This window comes from Nyctibius grandis, chromosome 13, assembly GCF_013368605.1.
Source record: "Nyctibius grandis isolate bNycGra1 chromosome 13, bNycGra1.pri, whole genome shotgun sequence".
NCBI lineage: Eukaryota > Metazoa > Chordata > Aves > Nyctibiiformes > Nyctibiidae > Nyctibius > Nyctibius grandis.
Genome location: NC_090670.1, coordinates 6,367,003 through 6,377,765, shown reverse-complemented (window position 1 = coordinate 6,377,765; position 10,763 = coordinate 6,367,003). Strand labels below are relative to the sequence as shown.

Here is a 10,763-nt window from a genome sequence, read left to right as displayed (position 1 = left end):
ATCACTGGACTTTCAGTACTTATCTTCTCCCACGAAACAGCCAGTCCTGCGTGCTCAGAGGAGCCCCACAGGACCATGGCATCTGTGCGAGCAAGACTGGTGGAATCGGGCAAATGAGGAGTGATGAGAGCTGCTACAAGAAACTATAACTTTGAGAACTTGTAGCTCACAGCTCAGTATGATCCACCAGTTTCCAATGTAAGTAACATTGCCAGGAAGGCCTTGCTCTTTTACTGCCATGAATTCTTTTCTCCTTTCAAGAGATGCTGGTAACTAATGCCAAGTTTGGTCAAGCCATTTTAGCACTTAAAGTACTATGGGTATTAAAATACCTTTAAAGGTCTGAGACTAAGAGCCAGATTACCTGTATGATGTATTTTAATGATTAGCCAACCCTTTTGCTTGAACTGAAATTTGTCCTGAATCCACAGTGGCTCTTTGGGAACCTGGACGCAGCCAAGATTTGCACAGGCTTTTTAATCTGATGCATTAAAAAGTCCCCTGCTACATACCCCATCCTGCCTGGCTGCAATATCTTGTGGCCAATATTAGACGAACATTTACTTTTAGGTTCTTTCTAGAAAAACATTTGCATCACATACAGCAAAGCTACAACGTATTTATAGATCGAAGCATCGAAGCTATGTGCATCCTCTCCCTAGCAATAAGGTGCCCAAAGCACACAAGGAGGGTGCTCTGCTGCTGCCCACTCTGCTGCTCGTGGTCCCCAGAGAGCTTCTGATCCCATTGCAACAGCTCCTCCACTTTACTACAGAAATATTTTTTTAAAAAGGAAAGAAACAAAAAAGGATACATTTTTCCTCACTGCAGCATAACCAGTTCTCACAGAGACCACCTGGTTGCAGACGACCGTTATGCAAGATTTATGCGAGAGAGATTGGTATCTGAGCGCAGTGCACAGAAGCCAGTGCCAGTGCATAGTAGCTGCTCAAATCTACTGTGCTGAACACAATGAAATAAATGCTGATGAATGGGTGTTTCTGTGAGGTAATACTTCCATCATATCCAATTCAAACGTTATCCAGCAAACTGCCTTGCCAGGAGCCTTCTTTGTATTGCAGGAAGCCATCTGTTATGGTAACTAAAACGAGAACAGAACAGGATTCACTATGAAACGCTCGTCAGAAGTACTCCCCTCGAGAGCATGCTCTGCAGTTCCCATGTTGCCAGAAGCAGCATCTCTCCGAAGGTGAGGAAGGCATAATCACCACAGCCCCAGAACTACCCCAAATGGATGTTGTGCCTTTCACGGGGGGTCCATACAATCTCCACTGCTTGAACCATAATTTGTCCTTGGTCAGGACCATTAATTGCTATGGAGATGGTGGATGGGATGATGGACCATTTTGAACACGTTATCTAAAGCCCTGATTTCCGTCTTTTTAACATATCTCCTGGCAGAAAGTGCTGATTGTTTTCATTGATCTCTGCTGCTTCTGGTTTAATTTTTCTTTCTCTATCTCCAAGTCTCTATCTTCAATCTCTTTCTTTGCCAAACTATTCATTTGTTGCTGGATAATTACGGGTTTGTGTTTCAGATAGCTTCCTATTTTGTCCCTCTTTCCGTTCTATTGTCCACGTGGTTTTTCTCTGCAAATTTTGCCTTATTGTGCAGTGGCAAGTGGCTATCTGCTAATGCCAGTATCACTCCTTGAGAATTCTTTTTCCTTGCATCATCAAGGGTTTAAGTGGAAAGCCTTCAGCACAGTGCAAATTTCACTCCTGAGAATATCCATCTTTTGAGGTAGCTGATTTTAATTAAAGAATACTCTCTCTCCCTCTCTCTCTCTGGATTATACTTTAATTTCTGTCTCTATCACAACAGTAGATACTTCTTAGATAAAAATGTATTTTTGTCTCTTTTCATCCATGATTATCTACAGTTCTTAAACACTCAGGGTCATCAGCTGGTCCCCAGTTGATGTAGTTCAGGAATAATTCTATTCAAAGGAATTAATTCAGAACAAAATTGGCATTAAGTTCAAAATAAGGCAAAATTTTCATAATATTTTGCCCTTATTATATATGTGAGAGCAAAACTCTCAGAAATAGCAGTAATAACAATTGTGGCAATAAACAATAATCTCTGAAATGTTATAGCACCTTTCACCTGAGCATTTTAGACATAAATGCATTAAGCTGCTGTCATATGAAGAAATGTCATTATCCTAATTTTACACAAGGGAGAAAAAAGGTGGCAGGAAGTTAAGAAAGCAGCTGAAAGTCATACAAGAAGAACTGAACCCACATCTCATGATCTTCTGCTTCTAATCCCCTAAGCACAGGGAGAATCTGCTCCCAAGGGATATAAAATTGAGGTCTTGAGAGTTGATAGTTACGAAAGAATCAACACTATTCAAACGTAAGTACAGCTTGAGTTTCTGCCTCCATCATCTTGCCAAATTATGACTGAAATAATACCAGTATCATTTCTTACATTGTTTATGCATGATTAATTTCACAGCTAAACCATTTCCAGATTTCTCACAGAAGTGGTGGAAATATAGTCCTGGGCAGAGAAAGTCTAGCTGCAGATTTAAAGCTGCTGCAAAGGAAGCTGGAGTGAAACCCTGCCACTTTTGAAGCCAAAGGCAAAACTTCTCATTCTGCTAGAACAAGGATCCTGGCCAGGGTCCCTACGGCCATGAGGACCCCCCGCAACAAATCAGTGCTTCTTCATATGAAACGATATGTGTGCATATACGCATGTGTATATATGTCTGACAGAAGTACAGATGCATATAAACCCACACAGAAATTATGGGATGAGTTCAAGCTGGCAAGATGGGGTTGTTCTATTTTCTGTGTACTGAGTGACATGAAGCAAGTTGTTAAGTTGTTGGATGAGCCATTATAGATTTTTTTTTCCCCTTTCTTTTGTCTGCTTTTTGTTTGTTTGTTTGTTGTAATGCCCACTCCAGCCGATACACAACATAGAGGTGTATCTCGGCTTGGTCACGCACTTCTGATCTAAACAGCATTAAAGCAAAAAAAAATGTATGTAGGATAAGTGCAGGAATAAAATGTGCCTTGGCAAAGTGCTTTAAACTGCCTTTCTGCCAGTAAGCCATTAATTTGTGCTGCTTTGTTTTCTCCAAGCTCAGAATAATTCCCATCTGCCTTGACTCACTATCTAGCGCATAAAGGAAGAGGTCCCTTTTCTGAGCATGGATGAAATAGGAAACTTTTTGTATTACCAAAGAATGGGGCTTGGAATTCTGAGGTTTCTACCACCGGGACCTAAAATAACTTGAGGTCCTGCTATTTTAATTAACTTCATTATGACTAGTCTGCCTCTTCTGTCCGTGTATGTTTCTCCAGCTTTTGTGTTCCTGGCCTGCCTGTAATACATATACATTCCCCTTCTTTCCTCTCACTGAAGCTGAAGATGCAATCATGTCTTTGAACCATCTGTTTTTTTAATGTATTGTTTTCCCCCAATGCATCGATGGGCTTTCTCATTTTTCTGTCAGGCTAACAGTTTGGCTCCTGTTTATCTAAGATATGTTAACACGCTGTTCCTCTTCTGGGCACTCAGTCATTCTATTGTATTTTCTGAAATTAAACACCAGGGATTTTTAAATATTATTTTCTTCATCAGCCCAGGGAATATCCTCTACCTTTACAGCCTCTCTTCCTCCTTTTGTTGTTCTTCAGCACATTTTACAACTCTTGCTAAATTTAGGCTAATATCTTATTTTTCTGTCCTCTCCAGATCATTCCTGAGATGAATGGTTGGAGCCTGCCTGGGAATGTTCCCGCACCTGGTGAGGAACCTACTCGTGTGAGGCCAGAGACCGGCCCCGAAGGAGACAGAGGAATCCCTGCAGAGCTCCTTGCTTGTCCCCACGGGGCAGGACACGAGGTGGCAGGAGCCTTTGACGAGCACAGCGAGGTGCTTGGCCTGCCGCTGTTGCTCATTTCTGTTCCTTGCCTTTGAGCTTGGGAAAAACCTTCCAGACGCTGGTTTGCTCACCCATGAAATGAGGAGATACAGGCAGTGAAGTCCCTTGCATTGCCACAGCCAGCTACCGTCACAGCCGGCTGAGGCTGTGTGTGGAGGGCAGACTTGTAATCCTGAGCCAGAGCAGGGAGCTGTATATCCCCAAGATGGCTGGGAAGTTCCAGGTAATCACAGTATGGAGCATAATGTGGATTTATATTTGTTACTTTACTTTTCTATAGTACCTCCCAAGAGTGTTCTGAGGCATTCTATTCTTTAATAAGCAGAAACTGCTCTGAGATTTTTCTAATGAAAATGATATAGGAGCACACAGTGTTATTATTAAAACTTCTCCCTTTTTCTCTAGGAACAGCTAAAATACATTTACAGTTTATACCCTTTTTTGGTGAGCATTAAACTTTCTAATTTAAAATAATAAAGCCTGGTTTGCTTTCTTTCTTTCCCTTCTGTATCAAAAATATAAAAACCTGTAAGTTTTTAAACTATTCTTGTTTTGCTGAGTGATTTTTGGATTTCAATAAAAGTAACACTGTGGTTACAACACTTTGTGAGATAAGCAAAGAGGTTTTTTTTTTTTACAGCACAATTATGGAAATTTCAAAGAACCTTATAAATATCCTGCTATTTGCATATATGAGATAAGCATATTTTAGTAATGGTTATGACAGGCTAGCAAGGAAAATGTGTGGGACAGCTATATAGCAAATACATGCAAACATAGACACAGAGAGGGGGTGTGTGTGCACAGAGAAGCCCACGCTTGGTGGGTGCAGGATCCCCAGGAATGCATGGGGCTGCCCAAGGAGAAGGACCTAAGACTCACTTTCCCTACTTGCAGATGCAAAATCAGCATTATTTTTCTAATGTAACAAGGCATTTTGGTAGGTCCAGATGGTGTGCACTAGATAAGAGTTAATATGCTGGCTTGTAGTTTTGTTTCCGCTTACCACGGTACAAAGAGTCGGTGTGGCCAGGACCTCGGGGTGCAGCTGTGCTGTGTCTTGGCTGGCCAGGCTCAGGGCTGGGTGCTCGTGTTGCCCGTCCCACATGCTCAACCATCACGCCTTGTAGTGGGCAAGGGTGTAGAGCCTCTCTGACGCACGCCGCTGCTGCCAGGACACAGAGGCAGCCCGTCCAGCTGCACAGCAGGCTGACGGTCCCTCCGGGCTGCACAGAAGACTAACACAGCCCTAAGTGTCCCTGAAAAACCCACACAGCAGCTAAGGCTGGCTTGGTCTTCAGCACAGGCCCAAGACTCCACTCAAAATGCAATGGGAATGTAGCCATAGCTGCCTAAAGCTTTCAAGGGGCTTTCTGAACTGAACCGGTCCATGTGTGCTTTTATTCTTTTGTTTGCCTTTATATTTTTAAGTTGGAAATTGCTCTTCTGGTTGTGCTTGAGAACTGCTAGGAAGCTCAGAGAATTAGCGTGGCAATTTCCTCAGTCCTTTGTTGAAAAGGAAGAGTCCACACAAAAAAAAATGCACTGGCATTTCAGCTGCATAAATAGTGTAAATTGCTGTCAAACAAAAAGACAATTTAACTAAAAGAAACGCCAAGCAAACAGCCCCCTCCGCAAACACTTTTCTGTCCCCATTAGAACTGCAGGTTTCCATTCTGTGGATCTCCCAGCCATCTGCTTGGCCCTTGAAAGAGTCCTTGAGAAACTGAAAAATGAAAACCACTTACTTTCTGAAAACTAATTTTGGCTTCCCGGTGCCTTGCTTTCAGGGGAGTTCCACTCGAGGCTTGATTTCTGTAAGTGCAGATACTCGGTATGTCCTGAACAATTAGATGCCTTTGAGGATGTTGAAAGCTAGACATAAAAAAAACAAATCAATCAGGAGTCTTGTTTGACAACTGACACTATTTCTAATGCAAAAAAACAATCACCACCAAATAAAATTATAAAGAAAAAACCCCAACAACAAAAGACCGGAAAGTCCAAAACTTCACAGAAAATCTATCAAATAACCCCTTTTCTCTTCAGGTTTTAAAACAGACATTTTTCCTACAAGGTTTTCACTAGCCTGTCTAGAAAAAAATTACAGAGGTACATGTCCATTTTTTTCTTCCCCTGCTGAGGGAGATGACCTTTACCAGAAGCCAAAGTCCCCTGGCTTGTGCAGCACAGCCAGGGACCCTCGGAGGGATGCTTGGGGGTTGCTGATGGATTCCCTCTGGCCCCTGGTGCCTGCAAACGCTCCTTTCTCACTACAAAATTGGGGGGAAATGGGGTGACAGCAGCACCCAGCCCCTGCAGGCTCACAGAAGCCCATCGACACAGCCTCTGGGCAGAAGATGAGTGCTGGCATAAGGAGTCTGAAGGCAGCAAGCAGGACTGAGAGCTGTCCAAACTGCAGGCAATTATGTTGTAATTTTTCCCTAGCTCTCGTTGAAACCTGTGCCTTCTATAATGGAGACAGGACAGATTACCAGCAATCGCTGCCTCCCAAGCAGTTGATATTCACAAGAAAAAGCAAGGGAAGGGGCAGTTTTGCCTCGTCAGCTAATGATCCTTGACTCTCTTACTTTGAGTTTTTGGTAGCGGCCACAGAGAGGTCACCCATGAAACTGTGGAAGTGTGAGGTGTCTTTATTAAATATATCAATGGAGTTTATTAAATGGAACATGCAGTACTGGATAGCGTAAGCCACTGTCGGACATGCTCGGGGTCACACAGGCCTCCTGCCTTGATGTCACCGGCTGCTGGATTAATACTATGAGCTCACAGCATGGGCCTGATTAGAAGGCCGGGTCCCAGTTGGTTTTACCTCTGCCCTCTGCTAAGTCTTTGTTTGCAATGTGAGCAACAAGCTTTTCAGCTCATCACCACGGCGCCACGTTCAGAGCCGAGGAGGATCATTTAGGTCTTTTACCGCATCTGGCAGACACGGGGTTCAAAATTCCCGTCCGGCAGTAGAAGGGCACAGAGGTAGAATCATTATCTTCTATTGTCCAGTTGATTGTTTGGGTTCTGGAAAAGTCTTCCTTTTTGAAGATTTTTGCTTTTCTTTTTTTTTTTTAATCTTTCCTCCCTTTTCTTCTCATTTTCAACCTGCACCAGGAGGGCAGAACAGAAAAGGCTGCTGAAAGACTTTTTTAGCTTGCTTTCTCTCAAGGGATTCTAGTTCATGGCAGAAGAAACTAGTCTCTCTGACAGGAGAAAGTAGCGAGTTAGAAACCCTCCACCATAATGAGGCAATTTTTCTGTTTGGAGCCACTGGATTGCTGGCACAGGCTGGGGAGGGCCAAAGATGGAGAAAGTAAAGAGAAGCTCAGGCTGCACTGGGGAGTGGGGGAGTATTTAATGTAATTCGGAGGAATGCAGACGGAGGAAGGGATTTAGCATGATGGTGATCACTGCGTGATTAGAGGTGACAGGAACAATAGTGCATGGTTATGTCTACACTACTTGTTAGCGGCACGCTGGCCTCTCAGGAAAGAGGGATGACTCCTGTTATATACAATACTTTTAAAATAAAGTGGATGGGAGTCTGTAAAATGGAGGAAGAGCAAAGAAACCAAATGTGAGGACTTTCGAACAGTCAGGTGAGACTGTGTTCTTCTAACAGCCACAGCAAAGCATGACTAGCTCCGGAAAAGTGAGACTAATGCAGCTTTAAGCAATCCCTGCACACATCCAGTTCTGGATGATCAGGGAACTTGGACATCTCAGAGATACAGACTGGAGAGCTCAGTCTGAGGGCCATGCTGCTGTCCAGTATCTAGTGTATCAAGGCCTGTACAATGGTTTTACCACACTGACTACCCATATTGACTGCAGAATGTGCTTTGCCCAGACAGACAGGGTGCAAACCAGCAAGGAGGCTGATGCAACTATCTCAGGCACCATCCCTGACAGCTCTGCACCTTCCAGTCTTCTCCTTACTGCAAAACCCAGGCAACACCATGCTGCATGCAGACCTTGGCCTGACAGAGCAGGCAGAACAGAAAGAACATGACACCGTTCAACCACGTTCCCAACTTCAGTAACTCTGATACCCAATACAACAGCTGAAAGAGCTATACTTACACACCACCACAAATCCATGTCTCCACGCTGATCCAGGTCTGGTGATTGGTTAACACTCCCTGCTTTATGTGATCCTGAAAAATAAAGACAACTTTTCATATAGCTCAGTCTTTCCTCCTCTCCAAAGCTTTGTGATTGATGAAACTGCCTCACATTGTCAGAACTTAGTTGAATGAATAAACAACGGAAATGCCTTTATCTGTGCTAGTGCCATACCCATCCCACTAACAGCCCAAGTTGTGCTTCTTTCCAGGAAACCCATGATATACCACCTGATCCTCCACTTGCCATTCTTCATGTTGGTTATTTACCATTTTCTACCTTTTATCTATTCTATGAACATTTTACCCTAATTGCTCAGCTGTTTGTTGATTATCCTGCTGCAGTTCTTTGTCAAACCCTTTTATCCATTAATCTGTGAGACCTTCCAGTTGCTATTACCATCCGATATGGAAGTTTTTAACCACCGATGCTGTCAGAGTCACATCTCCATTCACGTCACAGTATTAAAAGGAATATAATCATAGCTCGCTATAGTTGTTTGTGGAGCCGTTTAGATGGGAACATCACATCCTAATTTTTGCCATTCATCTGTACTAACTTTCTTAAAGCTTCCTTTACAAGCCAAATTCTTCATATCCTGAGGTTTGTGGGTATTCTGCTATATGTAGTTGCTGCTTTATATCTAGCTAGGCAAAAATCTCATTCAGTAAAATGAAATCCTTCACCTTCTTTTGCTCATACCGCTGGGAAGCACACCTGACAATGCAGCTGGGATTTCTGTCACTGGTACTGAGTGAGGCAAGACCTGCCCCACTACCTCCTGCTCTTCCTACATGGACTGGAGCAAATCTGGTGCAAGCCTTATGCTATGGGAGCTTGAACCACCTGTAAAGCAGATTTCTGCAGATGTATTTTGACAGCGGCAATTAAACCTGCACAGGCCACTGCACATCAGGAGGCTGCAATATCTGACACTCATGTTCAGCACCCTCCACCATTAAGGTATGGAGGTGCTTGTGGCACATGTCCTTTTCCAGGTCTAACGCCGTGAGCCATTAATGTGATGGTCCATTTTGCCAACCTAGAGCTAGATACGTACTATCTTGTGCTTTATCGAAGACAAAGTATTTCAAGGAAGCATGACTGGTGTGTTGTGCCATTGGCCTTCCTCCAATGATATAATGCAATTTTTCTGATTTTCAGACTAAATATACTCATCCCTTTTGACAAGAAGTTGTGGCGTCAATAAGATTTGAGGTGCACAGACAATAGCCTGTAACACAGTATTTTTCTTTTGTGCCAAATTGGCTCTTCCTTCCTGGCTAACAGAGGCAAACCACACATGAAGAGGTTTCTGGGGTCCACATAGCCCACCACTGCAGCTTGGCCTAGGGCCGGATTCAGCTTAACCAAGCTGCCTGCTTTTCTGCACCCTGCTCCCGCTGCCTAGTTTTCTCCAAAAGCTTAGATGGAGGATGACTCACTTCAGCGAACATCAGAATAAAATCCTGCATACTATTAAATGTGCCTTACAGTGCTCTTAGCTAGGTGGATCGGTGGGGCTGGGTAGCTTTTGAATTAATTCCACACTCTGTTTATCTGAAGTCTGGCCTTCAATACCTAGTATTGCTCCTAAATATTTTACCTCTTGTTGCACTAATTGAACCTTTTGTCTGTTGACTTTCAATTCTTCCTCCTGGATTGAAGCCAAAACTTCCTGTCTGCTGCCATGCTTGTTCTTCAGAATTCCCCCAATTCAGGTGTGATCCACATATGATGTTACATGCTTCCTGGACCTGCAGGCTACTTTCTCCCACATTTGGGTGATGTGTATGTGACAGACCACAGGAGCTTGTGAAATCCTCGAGGAACTCATGTGAAACAATTTTATCTCTCCTGAAATGTAAAAACAAACTTTTACCAACATTTCCCTGCTAAAGGGCTAAAGAAAAATGCATTTGTTAGGTCTATGACTGAAAACCACTTAGTTCCTTGCACTATTGCAGCCATAATTTCTGGCATTTTAACAAGAAGAGGTGATGTTTGCGGAGTTACAACATTTAATGCTCTGAAATCCATAGTCAGATGCATCTTTCTGTCTCCCTTTAATACCAGACACATAGGGGAATTACACTCACTGGGTCATTGCACTGGCACTCCTTGATCCGCCAGCCTACTAATAGTGGACAACTATCCTTTCTGGGCTTCGCTTGGGTACTTATATTGTTTCTGCAGTCTTGGACCAAGCCCTGTTATTAAAGCAAAGGCATTAATCTTCCCATACTCCAACTTATCTCAAGCTTATACTTGCAGAAAGGTAACTCACCCTCATCCTGAGGTGTTCTGACTATTTCAGGAGCCTTCACAGGAGTACAGCATTTTGTAGGTAAGATAATTATGAGTCCTTCTATTTCTGTATTATCCTTCCACAGTTAGTCAGATCTAAAGTCATCTATTTTGTTTAAGGAATAGGCTGTTGAAAAGCCCCTTTTTCATCCTTCACGTGATGCTAATTACAAGAACACTCACCTGCACTCTCCAGTAAGCAGTTTGCACTGGGAGTGGCAGTAGGAGCAGAGCTGATGCCCTCCCTGCACCATAGGAGACCACTGTACGCCTTTGCCTGTGTGGTGTACCTTGTAGGCACCCACACTCTTGCAAAAATAGTAATTTCAATAGTCACTGAGGCACCAGGATCTAATAACAGTTTGGGCTCCCAGTATCTTGTTTTTCATTGCT

The 10,763-nt window shown here is 43.3% G+C and overlaps 1 long non-coding RNA gene across 1 annotated transcript; it reads right to left on the bottom strand.

Moving 5' to 3' along the window:
- Positions 1–820: 820 nt before the first annotated feature.
- Positions 821–8,098, bottom strand: LOC137669805 (uncharacterized). The gene is made up of 3 exons (XR_011049173.1): positions 8,022–8,098; positions 5,675–5,801; positions 821–1,102 (listed from the first exon to the last, which is right to left on the bottom strand). It is a non-coding gene; the product is annotated as an uncharacterized lncRNA (long non-coding RNA).
- Between the last annotated feature and the right edge of the window lie 2,665 nt (positions 8,099–10,763).